Source organism: Bos javanicus, chromosome 4 (assembly GCF_032452875.1).
Source record: "Bos javanicus breed banteng chromosome 4, ARS-OSU_banteng_1.0, whole genome shotgun sequence".
Taxonomy (NCBI): domain Eukaryota; kingdom Metazoa; phylum Chordata; class Mammalia; order Artiodactyla; family Bovidae; genus Bos; species Bos javanicus.
Genome location: NC_083871.1, coordinates 27,381,856 through 27,408,260, shown reverse-complemented (window position 1 = coordinate 27,408,260; position 26,405 = coordinate 27,381,856). Strand labels below are relative to the sequence as shown.

The following is a 26,405-nucleotide window of genomic DNA, read 5'->3' as shown; positions in this document are numbered from 1 at the left end:
TCAGTTCAGTCGCTCAGTCAGGTCCGACCCTTTGAGACCCCATGGACTGCAGCACGGAAGGCCTCCCTGTCCATGACCAACTCCCGGAGATTACTCAAACTCATGACCATTGAGTCAGTGATGGCATCCAATCATCTCATCCTCTGTCATACTATTCTCCTGCCTTCAATCTTTCCCAGCATCAGGGTTTTTTCAATGAGTCAGTTCTTCGCATGAGGTGGCCAAAGTATTGGAGTTTCAGCTTCAACATCAGTCCTTCCAATGAACACACAGGACTGATCTCCTTTAGGATGGACCAGTTGGATCTCTTTGTAGTCCAAGGGACTTTCGACAGTCTTCTCCAACACCACAGTTCAAAAGCATCAATTCTTTGGTGCTCAGCTTTCTTTATTGTCCAACTCTCACATCCATACATGAGCACTGGAAAAACCACCATAGCTTTGACTGCTGCTGCTGCTGCTGCTGCTGCTGCTGCTGCTAAGTCGCTTCAGTCGTGTCCGACTCTGTGCAACCCCATAGATGGTAACCCACCAGGCTCCGGCGTCCCTGGGATTCTCTAGGCAAGAACACTGGAGTGGGTTTCCATTTCCTTCTCCAATGCATGAAACTGAAAAGTGAAAGTGAAGTCACTCAGTCATGTCTGACTCTTAGTGACCGCATGGACTGCAGCCCACCAGGCTCCTCCGTCCATTGGGTTTTCCAGGCAAGAGTACTGGAGTGGGGTGCCATAACCTTCTCCATAGCTTTGACTAGACGGACCTTGCTGGCAAAAAAATGTCTCTGCTTTTTAATATGCTGTCTAGGTAGGTCATAACTTTCCTTCCAAGGAGTAAGAATCTTTTAATTTCATGGCTGCAATCACCATCTGCAGTGATTTTGGAGCCCAAAAAAATAAAGTCTGTTTTCACTGTTTCCCCATCTATTTGCCATGAACTGATGGGACCAGATGCCATGACCTTAGTTTTCTGAATGTTGAGTTTTATGTCAACTTTTTCACTCTCCTCTTTCACTTTCATCAAGAGGCTCTTTAGTTCTTCTTTACTTTCTGCTATAAGGGTGGTGTCATCTGCATATCTGAGGTTATTGATATTTCTCCTGGCAATCTTGATTCCAGTTTGTGCTTCATCTAGCCCAGTGTTTCTCATGATGTACTCTGAACATAAGTTAAATAAGTAGGGTGACAATATACAGCCTTGACGTACTCCTATTTGGAACCAGTCTGTTTTTTCATGTCCAGTTCTGCTGCTTCCTGACCTGCATACAGATTTCTCAAGAGGCAGGTCAGGTGGTCTGGTATTCCCATCTTTTAGAGAATTTTCCACAGTTTATTGTGATCCACATAGTCAAAGGCTTTGGCATAGTCAATAAAGCAGAAGTAGATGTTTTTCTAGAACTCTCTTGCTTTTTTGATGATCCGGTGGATGTTGGCAATTTGATCTCTGGTTCCTCTCTCTACCTTTTCTAAATTCAGCTTGCTCATCTGGAAGTTCACAGCTCACATATTGTTGAAGCTTGACTTAGAGAATTTTGAGCATTACTTTACTAGCGTGTAAGTGAAAGTGAAGTTGCTCAGTCGTGTCTGACTCTGCGACTTCATGGACTGTAGCCTACTAGGCTTGTCTGACCATGGGATTCTCCAGGCAAGAATACTGGAGTGCATTGCCATTTCCTTCTCCAGGGAATCTTCCCGACCCAGGGATCTAACCCAGGGACTGAACTCGGGTTTCCCGCATTGGAGGCAGATGCTTTGACCTCTGAGCCACCAGTGGAACTGGTGCAAGACAAGTGCAATTGTGCCATAGTTTGAGCATTCTTTGGCATTGCCTTTCTTTGGGATTGGAATGAAAACTGACCTTTTCCAGTCCTGTGGCCATTGCTGAGTTTTCCAAATTTGCTGACATATTGAATGCAGCATTTTCACAGCATCATCTTTTAGGATTTGAAATAGCTCCACTAGCTTTGTTCGTAGTGATGCTTTCTAAGGCCCACTTGACTTCACATTCCAGGATGTCTGGCTCTAGGTGAATGATCACACCATCGTGATCATCTGGGTCGTGAAGATCTTTTTTGTATAGTTCTTCTGTGTATTCTTGCCACCTCTTCTTAATGTTCTGCTTCTGTTAGGTCCATACAATTTCTGTCCTTTATCTGGCCCATCTTTGCATGAAAGTAGGCTACATACGGAGAAGGCCATGGTACCCCACTCCAGTACTCTTGCCTGGAGAATCCCATGGATGGAGGAGCCTGGTGGGCTGCAGTCCATGGGGTCTCGAAGAGTTGGACACAGCTGAGCGACTTCACTTTCACTTTTCACTTTCCTGCATTGGAGAAGGAAATGGCAACCCACTCCAGTGTTCTTGCCTGGAGAATCCCAGGGATGGGGGAGCCTGGTGAGCTGCCGTCTCTGGGGTCGCACAGAGTCGGACACAACTGAAGCGACTTAGCAGCAGCAGCAGCAGCAGGCTACATACAGTCCACGGGGTTGCAAGGAGTTGGACACGACTGAGCGACTTCAGTTTCACTTTCACTTTGCATGAAATGTTCCCTTGGTATCTCTAATTTGCTTGAAGAGATCTCTACTCTTTCCCATTCTATTGTTTTCCTCTATTTCTTTGCACTGATCACTGAGGAAGGCTTTCTTATCTCTCCTTGCTATTCTTTCGAACTCTGCATTCAAATGGGTATATCTTTTCTCCTTTGCTTTTCACTTCTCTTCTTTTTCACAGCTATTTGTAAAGCCTCCTCAGACAGCCATTTTGTCTTTTTTGCATTTCTTTTTCTTAGAGATGGTTTTGAGAACTGCCTCCTGTACAAAGTCATGAACCTCCATTCATAGTTTATCAGGTACTCTGTCTATCAGATCTATTACCTTAAATCTATTTTTCACTTCCACTGTATAATTGTAAGGGATTTGATTTAGGTCATACGTAAATGGTCTAGTGGTTTTCCTTACTTTCTTCAATTTAAGTCTGAATTTGGCAATAAGGAATTCATGATCTGAGCCACAGTCAGCTCCCAGTCTTGTTTTCACTGACTGTACAGAGCTTCTCCACCTTTGGCTGCAAAGAATATAATCAGTCTGATTTTGGTGTTGACCATCTGGTGATGTCCATGTGTAGAGTCTTCTCTTGTGTTGGAAGAGAGTGTTTGCTATGACCAGTGTGTTCTCTTGGCAAAACTCTATTAGCCTTTGCCCTGCTTCATTCTGTACTCCAAGGTCATATTTGCCTGTTACCCAGGTGTTTCTTGACTTCCTACTTTTTCATTCCAGTCTCCTATAATAATGAAAAGGACATCTTTTTTGGGTGTTAATTCTAAAAGGTCTTGTAGGTCTTCATAGAACCATTCAAATTCAGCTTCTGCAGCATTACTGGTCAGGGTATAGACTTGGATTACCGTGATACTGAATGATTTGACTTGGAAACAAACAGAGATCATTCTATCCTTTTTGAGATTGCATCCAAGTACTGCATTTTGGACTTTTGTTGACTATCATGGCTACTCCATTTCTTCTAAGGGATTCTGGCCCACAGTAGTAGATATAATGGTCATCATTACCTCCTAGTCACTCCTTTATTCCTACCCTTGTTCACTAAGCAGAGTTTAAAAAGCTAATCCAAATTCCAACTCCACCACTTATTATCTCCATGACTTTGCATAAATTGTTAGTTCCTTATAAATTTCAGTTTTCTTATCACCAAAGAAGAGAAAATAGGAATTTCTCCTGATATTGTCACACTGACTAAATGAGATATAATGTTTTAAAAATTCTAACATACATACTACTATATATAAGAGATAACCAACAAGGACCCTACTGTTTACCACAGGGAACTCTACTCAATAGTCTATGATAACCTATATGAAAAAAAAAAATCTGTGAATCTTAAAAAAAGTGAAATATTTATATGTGTAACTGAATCATGTAGCTGTGCACCTAAATCTAACACAATATTGTAAATCATCTATATGCCATAAAGTTAAAATTTTTTTAAAAAGCTCTGAAAATAGTCCCTGACAAAGAATAAGCACCCAATAAATGCTAGCCTTCTCAACAGCACTACCATAAATACTCAAAAATACCTTTGATTAGCAAGGCTTTGACCAGGTTTAAATGGTAGCCATTGAAACTGATGAGAGGCATACATTGCTAGAATAGATTTGACTTATAATTACTGTAGTGATCATCAGTCATTGTTCATTCAAATATTTACTGAGTGCCTCCTGAGTGCTAACTAGATTCTATGCAGGGAAGAAAAATAAGACAATTTCTCTAAAAGGTTACATTACTGCAGAAACATAGGACAAATACACACATCAGTATAACGTGGGGGAAATTATGTCAACTGAAGTATAAAGTGCTTAAAGGTGGGGAGCTGATATCTGCTAAAAAGGATTACTGAGCTAAAAAATAATTCTAAAGATTTTTAAAATTATGAATATTTTCCTTTGATTCCACATGCATGGTAAAATTGGGCTCCAAGGTAGATTTCAAGAGTAAATATTAAATTTTTTTATTCAATCAATATTTATTGAAGACCTACAATCAATATTTATTGAGGACCTACAAACTACTAAATATTTCACTAAATCTCATACAGCACTCAGGGATGAAAATAGGCTGTTGTCCTATATCAATAAAATCTTGTGTGCATTTTAGAAAAAACAAAAGAACTCCTTCAATCATAACACTCGATTTTGGCAAACTTTTAGTTCCTACTTGAGTATTTCTTGAGGAAAACTACAAGATTCACTCCAGTTTACATTAACTAAAAACAGCACTTGCTTTCAAAGATGTGAATCAAAATTATTACATTGTCAGAATAGTGAATTGGAATGGAGAATCCTACTGATGTTAAGACCTATTTTCTCACTTTTAAAATGGCTTCCTCTTCCTTTTTTCTTTTAAGAAGCTATATTTTAAGAGTGTAAACTGGATTTAAGATCACACAGATCTTCAGTTCAATTGTGAGCTAAGACAAATTATCTCTCTGAGCCAAGTTTACTCATCTGTAAAAATCTGTATAATAGGAATATCACAGCACCTTGTTTATATCTTGTAATTCTTATTTCCTCAGGTCAACTTGATTACAACGAAGTCTCCCTGCTACACTGCTTCTAGAAAACAGCTACCATGTCTTGTTCATCTTCACAACCCCAAGTACTTAAACATAGTACTTCATACATATTAGGCAATAACTAATTATCCAAATGTCTTAAACCTTTCCTCCTACTTGGATGATGCAAAAAACATTACATTCACCCTTAATCAATAAAATAACATTTTTATTTCACATATTTTGCCAAGGAGACAATATATAAGGTCTAACTCAGTTAAGAGAAATAATACTTTGGAATTTTTTTTATTTTTGACAAAAATTGTGTTTATTTAAGGTGTGCATGCTTGTTTTATATACATATACAGTGTAAAATAATTACCACAATCAAACTAATTAACATAGCTATCACCTTCCAGAGTTGCCATTTTGTGTGTGTGTATTGAGAAATAATTTCAAGTATACACTATATTATTACTTACTATAGTCACCATAGTTATTAATAAGATCTCCAGAATTTATTCATCTTATAGCTGAAAGTTTATACCCTTTGATCTATTAAAGATTATCTAACTGTCCAGTAAATATCATCTGAGATACTTGCAATCAGTATTCCTCAAAAATCCCTGAAGATTCTGACTCAGTAGATCTGAGATGGGATCTGAAAGTCCATATATCTAACAAGTCCCCAGGTGATGCTGAAATGTCTGGTCAGCAAATCACACTCTCATTGCCTGAGCTCAAAATCACTCATAGTTTGTGCCTGGTGTTCATTTTTTGGCTTCCATAGAAGTGTTTCCCCAGACACTACTTAGGCATTAAACAATTAGCCAAAATCATTATAAAAGAGTACTTTTAAAAGTCCAAAAACAACCTTTGTCCTATTTACTTGTTAGGATATGTTTGAAGATATTCATTATTTACTCTTTGCTGTGGGGCTTCTCTCCTGGGACCAGTCACAGAGATTTCTCCCTGCACTTGGTATTAGAAGAGTGATGCTCCTTCTGAAAAACTGGCTTGATCTTATACTGCAGACAATATCAATCTTATAAATCTATAGTCTTCCCTTATTTTCTGTGGCTGCTAGAGAACTCAGAGACAGTTACGTGGGACCTTTATTTACAGAAAATGAGGAGTATCTCCCGGATCTTATGCACAACCTTATCTTCAATAATTCATCCATTCTTTTCTTCCCTTATTTTTACTGACATTTATTTCCCTAAATTTTGCCCTTTGGGTTGTTACATTTACATATTTTAAACAGACTTAAAATATAACATCACAAAATAAGAGAGAAATGGAAGTATAAAGGAGGAAAATGACCTCTTTTAAGAAGCAGAAAATACATGCATCATAGTTCTTAAACATTCTGCCATTATCTATTATAAAAACTATAAAGCAGTTTTTAAAACTCAAATTTTTATTTGCTGACTTCAAATTACTTTTAAGAAAATCAGGTCTCCACAATCATCACCATCATTTCCATAACTGATGGAAATGGATTATCTTAGAGCAGTAAGACAGAACACTGATTGGAAAGATAGCAATGGCTTGTCACTGGCTTCCTGAAATGCTTGAAATTCTCTGATGATATGCTGTCATTCTCATCACTCAGTCTGGAGGTTAAGAGACCTTGCAATTCTACCACCTATTTTCTCTGAAATCTAATCACAAGTCTGAACTCTGACAGAATTTATTTTCTACACTATCTTTTTCTATCTCCCAAATACTATTCAGTGTTGTTACTATAACATTATATTTTTGTGTTTTTGAGTAAAGTTTACCTAGCATCCTACATTCCATGCAGTCAGAATTAATGTTACTTTCTGCTTACTAAGTCACACATGACTATTTCTATATAGGAAACTTAAAATAGGGGTCATTGCACAATAATCTTGGACACTCAACACAGTAGTAAGAAATAAAAATCTGGGGCAAAAAAAAAAAAAAAAAAAAAAAATAGCCCTTTAAGTCATTAAGAGAAGAAAAGCCCTTAATTTGCTAAGATGACAAGGATTCTTAAGAGTCAAGTAAAATTATGAAGTCAACCTCGGCAATTAAATTTCTTTTAAATAATGCTTTCAAAGCTCTCTTAACAACTTTACTTCGTTGTAGACACTCATCAGCATCTCATCAAAGTTGTCCATAAAGCTGCCTGGCTTTTTTCTAATATGTTGACTTTTAAAGCTATCTAGCTCATGGCCACAATGTGTTTTCAAGCTGAGTGATTTCTCAAATTCTTTTAAGGATCTCATTCTCCAGACAAATCAATCCTTTTACTCCTTGCCAATAGCTCCTCTATCATCCCCTTGTCTTGCTCATTCCATGTTCCCTGCCTGAAGTACTACTCATGTCTATCACACACTAAATCCTAGCTATATTTCAAGAACCAATGAAAATGTTCCTTCCTCCGGGCAGTGTCTTTCCCGGTTCTCCAAACTGAAAGGAATCTCACTCTGCCACATTCATACTACTTATAATCTGCTCCTGACTCCTTACAAAATACTTGATTTTGTAAGGAAAATCTTTGATCACATTTTTTCTGTATAAATTATCTGCCAACTGATTCACTTCATGAAGAAAGTTACAGTTACTTTTTATTAACATCCTAAAAACACCTACCTAGTCCCTACAACTTAGTCTTCAAATGTCTATTGAATGAACCTATCAATGAATTCCTGATAGATGTACATTAGCAGGTCACCATAAAGCAGAAAAGACTATCTGCTCGACTTATGAAATAAGTCTCTTTTAATCGCAACTGCCACTTATATATGTCTCTGTGTGTGTGTGTGTGTGTGTGTGTGTGTTTAAGCTTACATTCAAAGGTTTGCAAAACCCATGTTAAATGCATAAACTGCTTAGTCTGTGTATTCCAGTTTTGATTATTCATGGCATAGTCTCCTTCACAGAGGCTGATAAGAGCTACTCATAAAATTCAACTCTACATAATAGTACTCGACTTGGTACTACTGCAAGTGCTTAATAAAGCACTTCAAAATTCATATCAAAGTACAGAGTGCTCTGAACTATAAGATTCAAATTATTCTAGATGTGTGATTAAATATGCTGTAAAATTATTCTCCAGAACACTTATTTTATTTGTTGAAGAACATATGTTCTTCCTCAAAATAACCTGCTATTTTTGAACTATTACTCAGCCACATACTTCCTACAAGCAGCAAAGGTTACCTCAGATAAACCTAGATTTTACAATATTTGAAAGACTTTCCTCTGCTACTCTATGCCAAATGAAAATTCATGAGTCATAGGTGAATGACGAGCCGTCTTGGAGGTAATTTTTCCTTAATGCAAGTAGCCTGAAATAAAACTTGTTTAGCAATTAATACTTTATAAAACTTTCATATACATTATTTTGTTTGCTTCAAAACAAGGATACAAACAAATGTTAGTCTCATCTCAGTTTTTCAGAGGCTGCAATCAAATCTGAGGGTAATTAAGTAAATGGAGATACCCAAATGTAGATGTACCTCCTTACACTATCACATTTAGATTAAGATTTGAAGCACTGTATTTGTCACTTTTCATTCCCATCTGAACTGTCTTTGGATAGTCATTTTTTAAAATATAGCTGCTTCCAAATTGGCCAATTAATTTGATATATCTTCCTCCTTGTTACTTTTTGGTCATTTTTCATATGTTTCACTGATTTTAAGTTGTAAACCTCTGAAGTATTTCAAATGATCAGGAAGTTTTAAATCAATGCAGAATGTTTAAACACTGCATCAGAGGCCATGCTGTGTTTCCGAGACCTGTTTCCTTTTCTGCTAGGGCAAAGGACTAGATTACATTTCCCAGGATTGTTTGGTGGAATCATGTGATTAAATTATGGCCAGAAAAGGTAGTCACAGTGATGGCTAACATTTCCAGGTCTGGATTACAGTAAAACACTTTAATGTACTCCTTATTGTCCTCTCTTATTTACAGGCCAGGTGCAAAGGATCCACTGGAAGCTCCAATCCTTCCTTGAAACCAAAGCCACTCAGTGGAAGAAGCCAGGATTCCTAAATGACTGAGGACAGCAAAAGCTCCCAAAACCTGCCCCACTACCACCAACACTAACTTGAATTAGATGGTGATATGGAGGGAAATAATCCTTTATTATATTAAACTATAAGGATTTGATTTTGGCAATTTGATCTCTAGAAAAAACAAGAGAGTTCCAGAAAAACATCTACTGCTTTATTGATACGCCGAAGTCTCTGACTGTGTGGCTCATGACAAACTGTGGAAAATTCTTCAAGAGATGGGAATACCAGACCAGAAGCAACAGTTAGAACAAGACAGGGAACAAAAGATTGGTTCCAAATTGGGAAAGGAGTATGTCAAGGCTGTATATTGTCACCCTGCTTATTTAACTTATATGCAGAGTACATCATGAGAAATGCCCGGCTGGATGAAGCACAAGCGGGAATCAAGATTGTCAGGAGAAATATAAATAACCTCAGATAAGCAGTGACACCACTCTTATGGCAGAAAGTAAAGAGGAACTAAAGAGCTCCTTGATGAAAGTGAAAGAAACTGAAGAGCCTCTTGAGGAGGGTGAAAGAGAAGAGTGAAAAAGCTGGCTTAAAACTCAACATTCAAAAAATGAAGATCATGGCAAACGATCCCATGACAAACCTAGACAGTATAATAAAAAGCAGAGACATTACTTTGCCGACAAAGGTCCGTCTACTCAAAGCTATGGTTTTTCCAGTGGTCATGTACGGATGTGAGAGTTGGACTGTAAAGAAACCGAGTGTTGAAGAATCAATGCTTTTGAACTGTGGTGTTGGAGAAGACTCTTGAAGAGTCCCTTGGACTGCAAGGAGATCCAACCAGTCCATCCTAAAGGAAATCAGCCTTGAATATTCTTTGGAAGGACTGATGCTGAAACTGAAACTCCAATACTTTGGCCACCTGATGAGAAGAACTGACTCACTGGAAAAGACCCTGATGCTGGGAAAGATTGAAGGCAGGAGGAGAAGGGGACAACAGAGGATGAGATGGTTGGACGGTATCACTGACTCAATGGACATGAGTTTGAGCATCCTCTGGGAGTTGGTGATGGACAGAGAAGCCTGGTGTGCTGCAGTCCATGGGGTCGCAAAGAGTCGGACACAACTGAGCAACTGAACTGATCAAGATTTGGGGCTTATTCAGTTCAGTCGAAAATCCTAATTTAAACACAAATGATTCTTTTTTAATAAATATTTTACAAACAAAGCTTGTGATTTCTGGTACTAATTTCCCATATATCATTGCCTTTCATAATCTGTGTCTCTATCAGTGTGTTTTGGTGTTAAGCAGGCCAGTTAAGAGACAAAGAAATAAATTTTAAAGTGTTAAATAGTGGGCTATATAGTGCCTTCCAAACATGGCAATAGTAAGGTATTCTTAATTTTGGTATTTTTAAAGTCATTCTTAACTATGTTTCATGTACCACAGGATATATGTGTGTGCTCAGTCGCTTCAGTCGTGTCCAGCTCTTTGAGACCCTATGGACTGTAACCCGCCAGGTTCCTCTGTCCATGGGATTCTTCAGGCAAGAATACTAGAGTGGGTTGCCATGCATTTCTCCAGGGGATCTTCCTGATCCAGGGATCAAATCCAGGTCTTCTGTTTCTCCTGCACTGCAAGTGGATTTTTTTTACCCATGGAGCCATCTGGGAAGCCTATACAGGATATATTTTTGTTGTTGATGTTGTTCAGTCACCAAGTTGTGTCCAACTCTTTGTGATCTCACAGACTGTGGCACGCCAGGTTTCCCTATCCCTCACCATCTCCCAGAGTTTGCCCAAGTTCATGGCAATTGAATCGGTGATGCCATCCAACCATCTCATCCTCTGTCACCCCTTCTCCTCTGGCCTTCATTGTTTCCCAGCATCAGGGTCTTTTCCAGTGAGTTGGCTTTTCATATCAGGTGGCCAAAGTACTGAAGTTTCAGCTTCAGTATCAGTCTTTTCAATGAATATTTAGGACTGATGTCCTTTAGGATGGACTGGTCGGGTCACCTTGCTGTCCAAGTGACTCTCAAGAGTCTTCTCTCCAGCATCACAGGTCAAAAGCATCAATTCTTCAGCACTCAGCCTTCCTTATGATCCAACTCTCACATTAGAACATGACTACTGGAAAAACCATAGCTTTGACTATATGGACTTTTGTTGGCAAAGTGATGTCTTTGCTTTTTAACACACTGCATATACACATAAATAAATGTCCTATACATGGGATAGAGTAAGTTCATTTTACAGGACATATAGTTTAACTACTCTTGTATTGTTGTTGCTGCTGCTACTGCTACTAAGTCGCTCCAGTCATGTCCGACTCTGTGCCACCCCATAGACGGCAGCCTACCAGGCTCCCCGTCCATGGAATTCTCCAGGCAAGAACACTAGAGTGGATTGCTATTTCCTTCTCCAATGCATGAAAGTGAAAAGTGAAAGTGAAGTCGCTCAGTTGTGTCCGACTCTTCGAGACCCCATGGACTGCATCCTACCAGGCTCCTCCATCCATGGGATTTTCCAGGCAAGAGTACTGGAGTGGGCTGCCATTGCCTTCTCTTGTATTGTTATACTGAGTCTAACATATGGATATATAATGTTCACATGTTAATGGTACAGCAAATAGTGTTTATCATCCATGAAGAGAGGAGAAGTTTACACAGTCCTCAGCTATCAGACACCTGATTTATGGCCCTCCAGACAGCTCCAGAAACAGTGACTGTACTGCCTCAAACCATCGCTCTGGATTTGAGGATTGCTGCAACTATTTGTAGTTACACACTTCTCTTGTTGATGACCTCACATAGTTCACAATTTTTTGGTCCAACTTCCTTATTGGCACATCAACCTCATGAAAGCAGACTAGCTTTTATTTAGTTTGTACTTTTCTGTGCTGGTAAATGCTGAATGTTCTCAAGACCAACTTACTGGCATGTAAAAAGGTTTATAGATATTTTCTTAGATGACAGTGATAAAAGTGAAAATCTAAAGGGATATAAAAATTCAATGAATCATTTTTGGAAACTGTACTTGCAAGGGACATAAATGTGTATAGGGTAGATGAAAAAAGTGAAACTAAAAGCTAGTCACACAGTTGTGTCCGACTCTGTGATCCCATGGACCGTAGCCTGCCAGGCTCCTCTGTCCATGGAATTCTCCAGGCAAGAGTACTGGAGTGGGTTGCCATTTCTTTTTCCAGGGGATCTTCCCTACCCATGGATCAAACCCAGGTCTCCTTCATTGGAGGCAGATTCTTTACCAATTGAGCTACTAGGGAAGGCCATAGGGTACATAATTTCCTTTAATTCATACTGCAATTATAATAAAATACGTTTCTGATGGTAACTTCATAGTAGTTTGCAGAATTGGTAGACATCTAAATTTGCAAGGCACACACATGTACAAAGTCATTCACCTGTTACCACTCAAATTTTAAAAGCTTATACATTAAATAGAAATTTTATGAATGAAGGTGACAACATCACCTTGACACATTACAAGATGGTCATCATTTTTTTTTAATTGCAGGTAAAAGCCTATCTTAAAAGGTTCGAGGGACCAGTTGCCAATGTAGCTTCCATTTGCTTTCACAAGTATCACAAAAATTTGCTCTTAGAACCTTCTGCCCTCTACATACCCTAAATTCTACCCTGGAACTTAATATAGTAAAGGCTTTGATATCTCAGCAGTAATTCATTCACTGAAAAATATTTATTGAGCACTGACTATCTGTCATGACCTCAGCTATGTGTTAAAGGTACAGAAGTAGTAATCTTGCCTTCCTGTTGGAGATAAATTATCAAAGAAAGTGCACATTAAGCCCATTATTAGGAGTGAGAACAAAGAGATGATGGAAAGACAAGTGTTAACCACCAATAGCAACTGATGGTTTTCAGGCACATAATAGCTGAGAGGCTAATGTGTAAGAAGCGTCCTCTTTGCCTTTTGCTGAAGATTCAGACCATACTGGAGGAACATGCAAGGTGTGTTTTTGGTTACCCAGGAAATGTATTCTGTTTTATTGATACTAACATCCTAGTTGGGAGCAAATAATTACTTCCTTCTAGATTCTGCCTCTAAACTCCATGCTGTTTTCTCTTCTAATCTTTCTACTTTGTCTTAAATAGGTACATCCCAACTTCAATAATGTGATAATTCAAAGAGATAAAAGCATTTTCACAACTTTACAGAAGTGTCATACCTAAATACAGAACGCATGTTCCTTGCTATTTCAATAGTCCATCACTGTTCCCATTATTAAGATCTTACTGACAATTCTATCTAAACAATGTGTGCTTTCATGTTCTCACTAGATTATCACCTACTTCAGAGCTGGAAAAACATTAGTTTTCATTGGATTTCATCAATTCCTGGAGAATTTTGCCTAAAATTAGTGGGCCTATTAATAATGGATTAAATCCTTATATGTACAACCTCATATAGTTTTCTACCTGCAGAGAGAGCATAACTTTTTTTTTTTTAAGGAAGATTACCTGACTAAAAAGAAATCTTAAAGACACGAGTACCTAATTATTGAGTTACTTACTTGATGTTTTCTCTCAGAAAAATAGAAAGATTATTCATTGATAAGGACAATTTGGGGGTGGGAGGGTAGATAGCTGTAAGCAACAGCAAACACTAAGACATCTACCCACTTGAAGGAACTTTAAGAAATAACCCCTCACATGTACAACTATCCACTCAAAAAACAGATACATTAGAAAGATTTTATGAAAATAGTATGTTTTCTATTTAAAAGCCATTAAGTTGTTGCCTATTTTTAAAAAATACATCTTAAAATAGGGAAATGTGAAGAATATGAAATATTTTAAAAAATTAAGATTGTTCTGAGTTTTAAAAAAAATTTTATTGGAGTATACTTAATTTACAATGTTGTATTAGGTTCAGGTGTACAGCAAAGTGAATCAGTTATACATACACGTATATCCACTCTTTTTTTAGATTCTATTCCCATATAGGTCATTACAGAGTATTGAGTAGAGTCCCCCATGCTATACAGCAAGTTCTTATTAGTTATCTATTGTATATATAGGAGTGTATATATGTCAGTCCCAAGCTCCCAATTTATCCCTTCCTCCCCTTTATCCCCTAGTAACCGTACATTCGTTTTCCACATTCATGACTCTACTTCTACTTTGTAAATAAATTCACCACCCTTTTTTTAAGACTCCACTTATAATCAATTATCATATGATATTTATCTTTCTGTGTTTGACTTACTTCACTCAGTATGACAATCTCTAGGTCATACATGTTGCTGCAAATGGCATTATTTTGTTATTTTCATGACTGAGTAATATTCCACTGCATATATATACCACATCTTCTTTATACATTCCTCTGTTGACAGACATTTAGATTGCTTCCATGTCCTGGCTACTGTCAACAATGCTGCAATGAACACTGGGGTGCACATATCTTTTGAAATTATGGTTTTCTCCAGGTATATGCCCAGAAGTAGGATTGTTAAATCATATGGTAACTCTATTATTTAGTTTTTAAGGAACTTCCATATTGTACATTCCCACCAACAGTGTAGGAGAAGTCCCTTCTCTTCACACCCTCTCCAGCATTTATCATTTGTATATTTTTCATTGATGGTCATTCTGACTGGTGTGAGGTGACACCTCACTGTATTTTGATTTGCTTTTCTCTAATAATCAGTAATATTTAGCATCTTTTCTTGTGCTTTTTGACCATCTATATTTGGGCTTCCCAGGTGGTTCAGTGGTAAAGAATCCGCCTGCCAATGCAGGAGAGGTAGGAGACATGGGTTCAATCCCTGGGTGGGGAAGATCCCCTGGAGGAGGAAATGGCAACCCACTCCAGAGCCTGGCATGCAATGGTCCATTGAGTTGTCAAGAGTCGGACATGACTGAGCATATATTCACGTCTTCTTTGGAGAAAGGTCTGTTTAGATTTTCTGCCCATTTTTTGATTGGGTTATTTTTTTAGTATATATTGAGATATGTGACCTGTTTGTATATTTTGGAGATTAATCCCTTATTAATTCCTTTGTCTGCAAAAATTTTCTCCCATTCTAAGGGTTGTCTTTTGCTTTTTTCTGCTGAATTTTATGACAACAGATGCAACAGCTTTTCCCCCAATTGTATCACTAAGATTTCAGCTGCAGTAAGTCTGAATCTTAATTTCAAAGCTAGAAATGAAAGTGATATTTGGTAGCACAGCACTGTGTATTTGATTAAATTACAATGCAAGAAATGTTGCAGAATGACTGTCTTTAGACAGATGTTTGAATAACACAAACCATGCTGAATATACATTGACTGTATGAAGGAATCCTCATCTTTGCATCACATTTAATACATATACTATGTATTGTATTGGCACATACTATATATCCAATACGATGGACTCTCGTTCCCATGACCTAGTGAGAAAGCTTTTACAGACCATTTATCTAAGACTTCTCTTGAATCTCATATTGTGATCCTGCATCTCATGTAGTGGATTCAAGAAACTGACCTTAATTTGAAATATTCAGGTTGCAAAACAATTATCAAATGAAACAGTAGAGTAGCATGCCTCAATCCAGTGAAATCCTCAGTTCCCAGGCACCCATAAAATTATGTTATCATTTATAAACACTCACTGGGCACTTAAGTGGGTTAAGGAACAAGCTCACCATGAAACAGTGCACCAGAAGATACTGTGCGAGGTGATAACTCAAGAGCTGCAAAACCAATTCAGCCAAGCTGCATGTCAAAACAGCAAGTCCAGTGAATGTAAGGGTTTCCTCCCCTTTATCGTACAGCTACTTTTTAGAAAGCTGAAGCTTCTTAATTTCATTAGAGCGCAAAACTAGTTCAAACAGTATGGTTTTTTATAATACTACTGTTAATGGTCATCCAGGGTTCATTTGCCTTTCAATTATTAGAACATGTAAGGAAAGTTCAATTATTTTCACCTCAGCAACTTTAGAACACTATTTATGATTAAAAAACATTAGAAACATCAAATAGAAAATTCAATTAGTAAATTTGCAATTGCTTCCTTAATATACTGTATTTTAAAATTTTAATTATCCCAGACAAAACTTTATTAGCTAAGTTATACATAATGCAATTTTATGGACCTAAATAAGCATAGTAGAGGCCTTAAAATAAGCGTTGTATATAATGTCCTGTTTTTCCATGGGACTGAGAAGAAAGACTATTCAGATTCTCGCCATGACTTTTAGATTTTCCAAATTTTCTTATTTTTTGTTGAAATAGTTATACACTAACCTATAAGAAGTACATAAACGAACTCTTTACTGGATAGTTTTTAAAAAGCATTTTATTCTGTAAAACACTAGGTTTATTATTAGTGATTAATCTGCCTGCCAGTGCAGGAAACACAAGAGATAGGGTTTGATCCCTGGGTCGAGAAGATCCCCTAGAGAGGGAAACGACAACCCACTCCAGTACTCTTGCCTGGAGAATCCGATGGACAGAGGAGCCTGGTGGGTCACAGTCTATGCAGTCCCAAAGAGTCAGACACTGCTGAGTGACTAAGCAGCAACAGAAGGAGAATCTTCTCTTCCCTCAGATTTGTTTCTCACCCCTCACTATCTTGCTCATATACGATGTTTCTTTTTAAATGTTCTAAGAATCTGTGGGGAATAAAATGAAAATACTTTGCAGAGAAAAGTATCACTCCCATGAATTAACTATGTAATTCTATAATGATAAAATAAGATATGATAAGATTTTTAGTAAAAGAGAGGAGCTGAAGAAGGGGGTACAACTCCATTTCTTTCACCTCCTTTCCAAGCTGCTGCTGCTAAGTTGCTTCAGTCATGTCTGACTCTGTGCGACCCCATAGACGGCAGCCCACCAGGCTCCCCAGTCCCTGGGATTCTCCAGGCAAGAACACTGGAGTGGGTTGCCATTTCCTTCTCCAATGCATGAAACTGAAAAGTGAAGGTGAAGTCGTTCAGTTGTGTCCAACTCTTAGCAACCACATGGACCACAGCCTACTAGGCTCCTCCATCCATGGGATTTTCCAGGCAGGAGTACTGGAGTGGGCTTCCATTGCCTTCTCCATCTTTTCCAAGAAAATCCTTCAAATATTTGTCTCTACTCACTGTTTCAGTTCCTCTTTTCCCATTCTCCCTTAAACCCATTCCAATCTGACTTACAAGCTAATCACACAACCAAAACTACCTCACACAATGCTGGATTCAGTCAATTCAACAGCATTTCATGCAGATGACGACACTCTCCCACGTGGTTCACTTTCTTCACGTGGTTCCCAAAACATGACACAGTCATGAATTTCCTCCTACTTGGTTCCTTCTTTCTGGTACTTCTGTGCCCCTCATCATTGAGGAGGAGATACCCCAGTGCTTAATTAACACTTGGCCTCTTCTCATTATCTGTTCACATTCAGTTCCCTGGTGACTTTTTCCACTCTCATGGCATTATATACCATGTCTATGCTAATAATTTCCCAATTTTTAGCTCTACTCTAGGCCAGGCCACTTTCCAGAACTACACACACACATATCTAACCATCTGCTTAACCTTTTTCATTTGGGTGAACAGACATCTCAGACTCACCCCAACTAAACCATTTACTTGATACTCCCTGACCCCCAAAACCTGCCTCAGCTGCAGCCTTCTCATCTCAGTTGATGGCAACTTCATCCTTCTAATCACTGAGGTCAGAATCCCTGGAGCAATGCTTGATGTCACTTTTCTATCACACTCCAAATCCAAATCATTGGAAAGTCTTGTTGGCCCTAGCTTCAGAATATTTCTAGAGTTCAGCCCCTTCTAAGTACTTCACAATGGCCATCCTTGCCTCAGCCATCATCTTCTTAGTCAGTCTTCTTCCTTCCACCTTCACACACACACACGTGTGTGCACGTGCACACACCCACACACTCCCCACAATCTACTCTTCCAGTATATTTTAATCCCTTGGTTTAAAATTCTGGAATGGTTCTTTCTTTCATTCAGAGTAAATGTCATAGTACTTAAAATGGCTGAAAAGGGATTTAGCTCTGTTACTTCACTGACTTTTCTCCCCAGTAAGCTTCCTTTCACTTACTGTGCTCTAGCCAATGGTAGCTTCTTGGTCTTCCTCAAAATGCTAACACACACATGGACAGAAGCAGTGGTTGGCAGAGACTGGGACAGGGGAACAGAGGGGAGGATGGGGAATAACGTTCGATGCGTATGAAGTCTCCTTTGTGGGTGATGAAAACATTCTTGAATTAGATAATAGTGAAGTTTCCACATTGTGAATGTACTAAATGCCACTGAATTATACACTTAAAATGCTGAACTTTATGTTATATGCCTTTGCCACAATTTTTTAAAATACCAAACATACTTCCAACCTTTGCTCTCTTTTTCCTCTGCCAAGAGCCATGTTCTTGTTTTAAATACCCACTTGATTAACTCTCTTCCACCTTTAAGTGTTTGTTCAATACTAGCTGCTCAGTGAGGTCAATTCTGATCATTCTATTTAATACAGCAAACTGCTCCTTACTCTGTATCTCCCTCATCCCACTCAACCTTTTCCACCCCCCACACCATCTATTTTCTAACACACTGATAATTTACTTTTGAATACATGTATTGTTTATTATGAAAGCTCCATGGGGGCAATCGTTGTCTGCTGTGTTCAGTGATGGATTCCAGGTGCCCAGATAGTGCCTGCTACACATATGCACTCTGTAAATTTTTTTTTTCATCTTTACATCCTGTAGACGGTGGCCTTAAAAGCAAACTCAGTATCCTTGAAGTTGGTAATTCTGAATTAGTCTTAAAAAAGAAGGTCCAGATAGTTGAGTGCCCAGAAGACCAATCCTAATGGGGCCTTCACAGTGGGAGACTAAATCTACTGAGCTAGAGTTGTGTGTGAAAATGGAGGAGCGAACGAAAGCTCAGTGTTAGAAAGAGGGCTATCCTTTGAGGGGGCGCAGCGTCAGGGGGCGCAAGGCAAGGTTGGGGGGTGGTCTAATAGTTTCCAGATATTTAGAGAAGATAAGGATTACAATTTTCCAGGATATAAGAGGATATAAGATGCATCTATCTGATAGCAAGACTTCTGAGGGGACAATACCACAAGAGGACGCCTGCTGGCAGCCTATGACGGGGAAAGAGTCTTGTACTAAGCACTAAAGCTTTGGGAGCTGAAGCAACATTTTCCCAGCTGTCCCAGAGTGAAACCAGCTGCCAGTGAAGCCACACAAATTGAACTGACACCATATGCCTAAGTGAAGCGCCCAGGAGGAATGACCAACATAGCTTGAAAATTAAATCCCATCCCCGCTCTAGAACCAAATAAGCCTTAACATGCTTATATACACGGGGGAAGAAGGAGGAATCAAGACTGAGTGAGATTTGTCTTATTGTCAATTTTGGTTACAAGAGAAAAAACTGAAGACTGAGCTCTTTCAACATTTTATTAAGCAGTACTGATCTGTAAGCTCACAGAAACCGAGGATAACACGCCATTTGTCTGCAACTGCTTTTGTAACTAATGTAGCCCCTTCCACATAGTAACTGTCAAGCCTTGAATGAACAATGACTTAAAATAAGATGAATGGGAATCTGTTTGCCTTTTGCAGTAGTTTAATACTTTTCTAGAAAAATACCACTTCAATTCAGCTGCCAATAAGTATGGTAGTGAGGTTTTGTTTTTGTTTTTATTTTGGGTCCTGGAAATTTTGTCTCTTATTACTAGAACTCCAGTTTCTGTTGCATAAAAAGAATCGCATCTCCACCCCCTGAGCCCCCACCCTCCTGTAAAATTTGCTTTTCTTTTACTGTTGCTCGGCTGTTCACTTGCTCATATTTGGGAAGTTACTCATTTTATTTTAAAACTTACTTTTAAGCCCTTGCCTCAAAAAAGAAAAAGCCTTCCTGTCATGCTGGGTTATTCAGCAACAATCTATTGCCCTCCATGGGATAAACTCAGCCTTCACCCCCACAGTTTATCTGCTTTGGGAGCTGGATTACTGCCTCATAAAACAGCACAACAGTACTATTATCACATAATCATTATCATTACCTCACTTTCAGCCATACAGATCCTTCTAATCCTGAACATCTTGCCTTTCTAATCTTGCTATATCTATCCTCTCCTGCTGTGAAACTGGTGTGTTCCATTTTCACAGAAGCTTAATGCAATCACAAATGGAAAAATAAAATATATTTTTTAACTAGGCTGCATTTTATTGATACCACTGAGTTACACAGGAATTTAAAATAGCTCCATATTTCATTCAAGTAAACAGAACAAAAGTGTGGGTGGCAGTAAGAGTTGATCTTAGCCTAGCCTAGATCTTAGCCTAGCCTACCCAATCTCATTTTTCTGGCTTTTGTCATATCATTTAGGACAGATTCAATATGACACTCCCAAGTGGGGACTACTCAGTTAGCAACAGAATTATTTCTACGCTGAGTAAAGTCTGGAAGAAGCAATGCCATGCTACTAAGATTTACTCAGAGGCTGGAAATAATCACTGTTTAACTGTATCTTCCCCAGGTCCATGGAAAGTTGCAATGGATATCCAAAGTAAATTCCCTCTTTGATTCATGTTGATGTATGGCAAAACCAATACAATATTGTAAAGTAATTAGCCTCCAATTAAAATAAATTTTAAATTCCTTCTTTGATCACTTTGGCAAAAAAAGGCCCTTTCTAACTTTATCAAGAAGACATAATTCATGCCTCTGAAGCTTAAAAGAATCAGGCATTAGATTTCCAGTCCTCACAACCGATAAAAACAAATAGAATTTTATAGCCCCATCAGTTAAATAAAATAATCAGAGTTCACATTTATTCATGTCCATAGAGCTTTCCTTTTTTTATGTTTGCCACTTAATGTTTGTTTTTAACACTAATAATATAAAAAATTCAAAAATAAAAATATAAAGGATGAATGAATGAAATACTTAAAAAAAGAGAAAATTATAAACACTAAAATTCCAACCACTCTCAAATAATCACAGTCAATATTTTGATATTAACATTCTATATCTTTTCATAGATACGCAGTTAAAACAAAATATTTATTTTCCAAAAAACTGAATCACCCAACATATACTGTTCCATGCTCCTTTATTCCATTTAACAATAAAGCATGAAGGTCTTCTTGGTCAATAAAATGTGAAACAGATAAATTTACTTTTTCTAATAAAACTTATATTCTAAAGGTACATAATAGATGAAGAGATTCATAAGAACTGTACTGCATAGACTTCAGAGTCAATAGAAACATTAAAGGAAAATCTGAGAAAGGAATCTGAAGGGAGGATATAGGAGGGAAAATAGAAGGCAAAAAAGAAACATAAAAAGCCACGATTAGCACACAAACTTCATCTTGATTTCACTCTGAAACACAGATTAATGAGAAAATAATTATTGTCCTTCCTAAAGACTAGACAATGGTATAAACATATGCCATAAATTCCTCTCTAAGGAAGAAAATGAGGAAGAACACAAGAAAATTGAGAAAATATCATAGATTAATGGTAATACCTTATCACATTAGATCATCCCAGGGATTTAAATTCAACTTTATATCCCTAAATTTCCTATCCAGCAATTTTTTTCTCAAAACAAATCAGTTAGATTTCTGCTTCTGCCTATAATTTAGGGCTTATAAGTATCTGAGAAAACTCTCCTCAAAAATAGTGCATGGATTATGATAAAAAATAATTATAAATCTTACAATTTCAATTCTTCATCAAGATGTATCAAATCCTTACATATACTAGACTCTGGACTATATATTCAGAGATCCCCTCAAAGGAAAACAATAACATGGAAATTTTAAGTCAGAGAATGTGACAGAGCATTGTACTGAGAGAAGACAGACACTCCAATGGATCCCTTATCATGGACTGAGAAAAAACACATGACTCAGAAAAGTCTGCAATAGGTAGAGCACCCTAGTAGTTGAAAGCAAGGTCTTCACAGGTCATAAACTAAAGCTCAATTCATACTGTTCTCAAAATTTTGCAGAAGTCCCAGAACTGAGTTGGTGTTATACAACATAGGTTGGTTATATGATAGAAGCATAGCAATTTCCAAATAGACCCATACTCCACCTTATCCCCGCTCATATCACTGCACCTCCTTATGGCATATATTTAAAACCTAGAGTGCCAAAGAATTGATGCTTTTGAATTGTGGTGTTGGAGAAGACTCTTGAGAGTCCTTTGGACTGCAAGGAGATCAAACCAATCAATCCTACTGGAAATCAGTCCTGAATGTTCATTGGAGGACTGATGTTGAAGCTCCAATACTTTGGCCATCTGTTGCAAAGAGCTGACAAATTAGAAAAGACCCTGATGCTTGGAAAGATTGAAGGCAGGAAGAGAAGGGGATGACCAGGGGATGAGATGGTTGGATGAAATCACCAACTCAATGGACATGAGTTTGAGCAAGTTCTGGAAGATGGTGAAGGACAGGGAAGCCTGGTGTTCTGCAGTCCATGGGGTTGCAAAGAGTTGGACACAACTGAGTGGCTGAACAACAACAACTGCATTTCATGGACCGAGAAGCAAGTTCCACTATTCTATTCATTATGTGTGTTGAGACTTACACTGCAACTAGCAACAGCATCCAGTCAGGTACATAACCACTATGATATTCAGGCAATTCAGTATTGGGGAATTGCAAAACTTGGCATGTAACCGTGGGTGAGCCAAGTGACCAGAAAACTTCTATATAAATTACACTAAAGTGTTGTTGACCTAGAATTTTAATTGAATGATAGTGCTGCCTTTAAATCATTAATTTAATAGAAAACAATTTTTCTTTATTGTTTTGTCTTACTATGACACTTTGGCATACATATAGTAGAAAACACAAAGAGGCAATAAGTAAGAGGCCACAGTCTAACTCTTAGAAACATCTATGAAAAGTTCCTGAAACAGCTAAGAGTCAAGGAGAACAGAAATAATGCAGGAAAGAAAAAAGAAAAAAAGCCAGCAAAGTGAAGATTCCTTTTCTCTGTTTAATATCAAGGAAGACTATAAACCCAACTATGGCAACAATGGGGCATTTTCCAGAAGGAATTCCCAAAGAGAACATTAACAGATTCTACATTTTCATCTGAGAAGGAATGTGCTCTCTGAATTTTCAGTATACACTTAGTTTTATAAAGTAGCAATTAACAAACTAAATAGCTAAAGAAGCATAATTGATAAACAGTAAAGCTTGAGAAGAAAGTATTGGTACCTTGAACTTAACAACACTTTGTGTCCTGGCTAAGGGTCTCCTTGGCCCTAAACAGAACTTTTCAATTTGAGGGCCTGGGAAGCCCTCAATTTCCTAAAGACATCTCCTAATTTCTACAGTAAAGTTTTCATAGTTTGAATCTTGACTATATCTAGGGTAGTAGTGATGCTATTAAATTCCAGATAGTCAAGGAAGTTCTCAATGATAAGATGGCAAATGAGCCAAGACCTAAAGGGAAAGAGGAGCAGCAAGCATTGCCAATACCTAAGAGAAGAGGGAAAGGGAAATGCAAAGGCCCTGAGGCAGGTCTGTATTTGCTGTATGTCAACGGCACCCCACTCCAGTACTCTTGCCTGGATAATCTCATGAGCAGAGGAGCCTGGTAGGCTGCAGTCCATGGGGTCGCTAAGAGTCAGGACTAAGCGACTTCACTTTCACTTTTCACTTGCATTGGAGAAGGAAATGGCAACCCACTCCAGTGTTCTTGCCTGGAGAATCCCAGGGACGGGGGAGCCCGGTGGGCTGCTGTCTATGGGGTTGCACAGAGTCGGACATGACTGAAGCGATTTAGCAGCAGCAGCAGCAAGAACCAGCAAGGAGGCCAGTGTGGAGTAAAACAAGCAAGGGAGAGGGTTTGCAGATGAAGGCAGAAGGGCATATGTGGGGTGTATATCACTTACAGCACTATGGAAGAAGGTGAGTATTCTAGATTTTGTTCTAGATGAGAATTCACTGGATAGTTACAAGCAGAGGAGTAATGTAATATGACTTTTGGTAAGATCTTTCTGGCTACTGTGTGAGAAATTAACCACATGGGGGAAAGATGGAAGCAGAAAGTTAATTTAGGCTACTTCAAGAGTCCAGGAAATAGTTTTTCTCAGAGGAATTCTCCCACCAACTGTTCAGAGACTAGAATAAAATATTCTTCATATTTTTACAGTAAAAATAGAAACTTGAATAACTGGTGAATTACAAATAAGTACAATTTTTTAATAAGTTCCAATATAAGAAAGGTACTTTTTCAGTAGGGGAAAGGGCAGTATAGCATAGGAAATCATTACACAACACAAGTCCAGCACAACAAAAGACCCAAATCACAACTGAAATCTAAGAGTGTAACCAACCACTGGTTAAGGCTTTCATCAATATCCAAGCAGGAAGAATCATGAGGAATATCATGGCAGTTATAATGGTATAGTGTTTGCAAGTATGTGTGTGTTAAGTCGTTTCAGTCGTGTTTGACTCTTTGCAACCCTATGGACCATAGCCCGCCAGGCTCCTCTGTCCATGGAATTCTCCTGGCAAGAAGACTTAAGTGGGTTGCCATGCCCTCTTCCAGAGGATCTTCTCCACCTAGGGATCGAATGAGAGTCTCTTAGGTATCCTGCAATGGCAGGCAGTTCTTTACCACCAGCACCATCTGGGAAGCCATTTAGATACTAAGCAGTTATTTACCTTTGTAAATTTCCAAGTTAAAAGATCATTTCTGACATTGCCAAGGAGATGAGAATGACCACATGGACATAAGGAACACTGGAATCTGCTGTCCTGGATGAAGTCCAAATTATCCAGAGAAAATATGCAGTACATGTCACAGAAGAGGCAAGCTGTACAAGGATTACATCCTTTTAAATGTGTTGCCTCATACATTTCATGCAATATTTCTTTAAATGTTATTTGTCTTTATTTATTTTGGAACTTTTACCCTGTATTATGATAAAAGTAGATTAAAATTCCGGGAACTATTAACTGTTCCCAAAAGGCACTCCCATTCTCCTGTGGCAACTTAATATATTTGAATCTGAGCCCATTTTTTATTAAACTATAGGAAGACTTTGCCAGGTCTCTGCTAAAATTTATCACTCTATTTCTCTTTCCTATCATCTGAAATGTGTTTGAAGAATATCAAAGGTACATCTAAAATAGAACTTTATTTTTAACTTCTTTCACCACTTGAAAAGAACAGGGTTGTCAATGACGCTGATCTCTGGGTGAAGGAAAGAAACCAAGGTGGTCAGAAAGGCAGCTCAAAGTTTTCACAAAGTCCTTGGTCAGCTTTTATGTCCATCAAAATGAAACCTACAGCCCCTGGTGACTGAAAGCCTTCATCTGCTGGCAGACTCTCTCGACCCTCCCCTTCACACTGTGTGGTTGCCGGGCCTCTTCCTTTCCAAGACAGAATTCATATTCCTCCTTTGTGAGTGTAGGGTCTATTCAAAGCAACCCACATAAAATGGGGTTCCTTCTATTTCTCATGGCGGTTTAAACTGTTAAAGGGATGTGTCTTTCTGCCTGCACATGATCCTAATTTTTCTCCAGCTTGCTGGGGATATTCTGTCACCTTTTATTTTGGGTTTGCCTTTCAAGGGGAAAAACAAAAAAGGTGCCAAATTTGACACTTCAAAGTATCTTGGTAAACTAGACAATTTCCAACCATGTGTGAAAAACCAGTAAAAAAAAAAATCTTTAAGATAAACTTAAAATAGCCATTATCATACCTAGGGTTAAAAACTACCAGGGAAAAACAACTTGTAAGCATCACCATTACAAAGCTGAATGCCTAAGGCAATGTTCCTGACCACCTCAAAAGCTGGTGATTTGCCTCTGGAGTCTTCCACCCGTCCTCACTAATAGGCCTGGAAGTTACAGACAATTAATTATTAGATTATGTAACTCCCACTGCTTAACATTCTACGGTTTTACTGCAAGTGTGCTGCTTTTCGGTGAGGGGTGCAATTTCATCAGCTCACTCATCTGAGTCTTTGTGCTCCTTAATCCTGGCTTCCCAGGGTTTTTCTTTAATTGGTTCAGCCTTCTTCGGCCCTCAATCAGCCTGATTTTATTCATGGTTTCCCAGTGAAGATGACTGAATCTGAAAATGATGGTGCCAAAGTCTTACAGCCATGTTAGATACAAATACTCATCTAAAACTTCTACACTGAGAGAATCTGTCTTTCTGTGATTAATGAAAGCACATTTTTGCAAGCTTCTGAAGTCTACATTGTGCTGGTGAAAAACTGGAGGAACCACTCACTACACTAGAGTTATGTAGTTGTGATCCACAGCACGATGTCTGGCACTGGAGAAAGCACACTGGCTAAGGAACCACAAG

General features: G+C 38.3%; 1 protein-coding gene across 8 annotated transcripts in view; it reads right to left on the bottom strand.

Annotated features, from left to right (window-relative positions):
- HDAC9 (histone deacetylase 9) overlaps positions 1–26,405 on the bottom strand; it is a 992,890-nt gene that overhangs the window by 850,289 nt on the left and 116,196 nt on the right. The window lies entirely within an intron of this gene.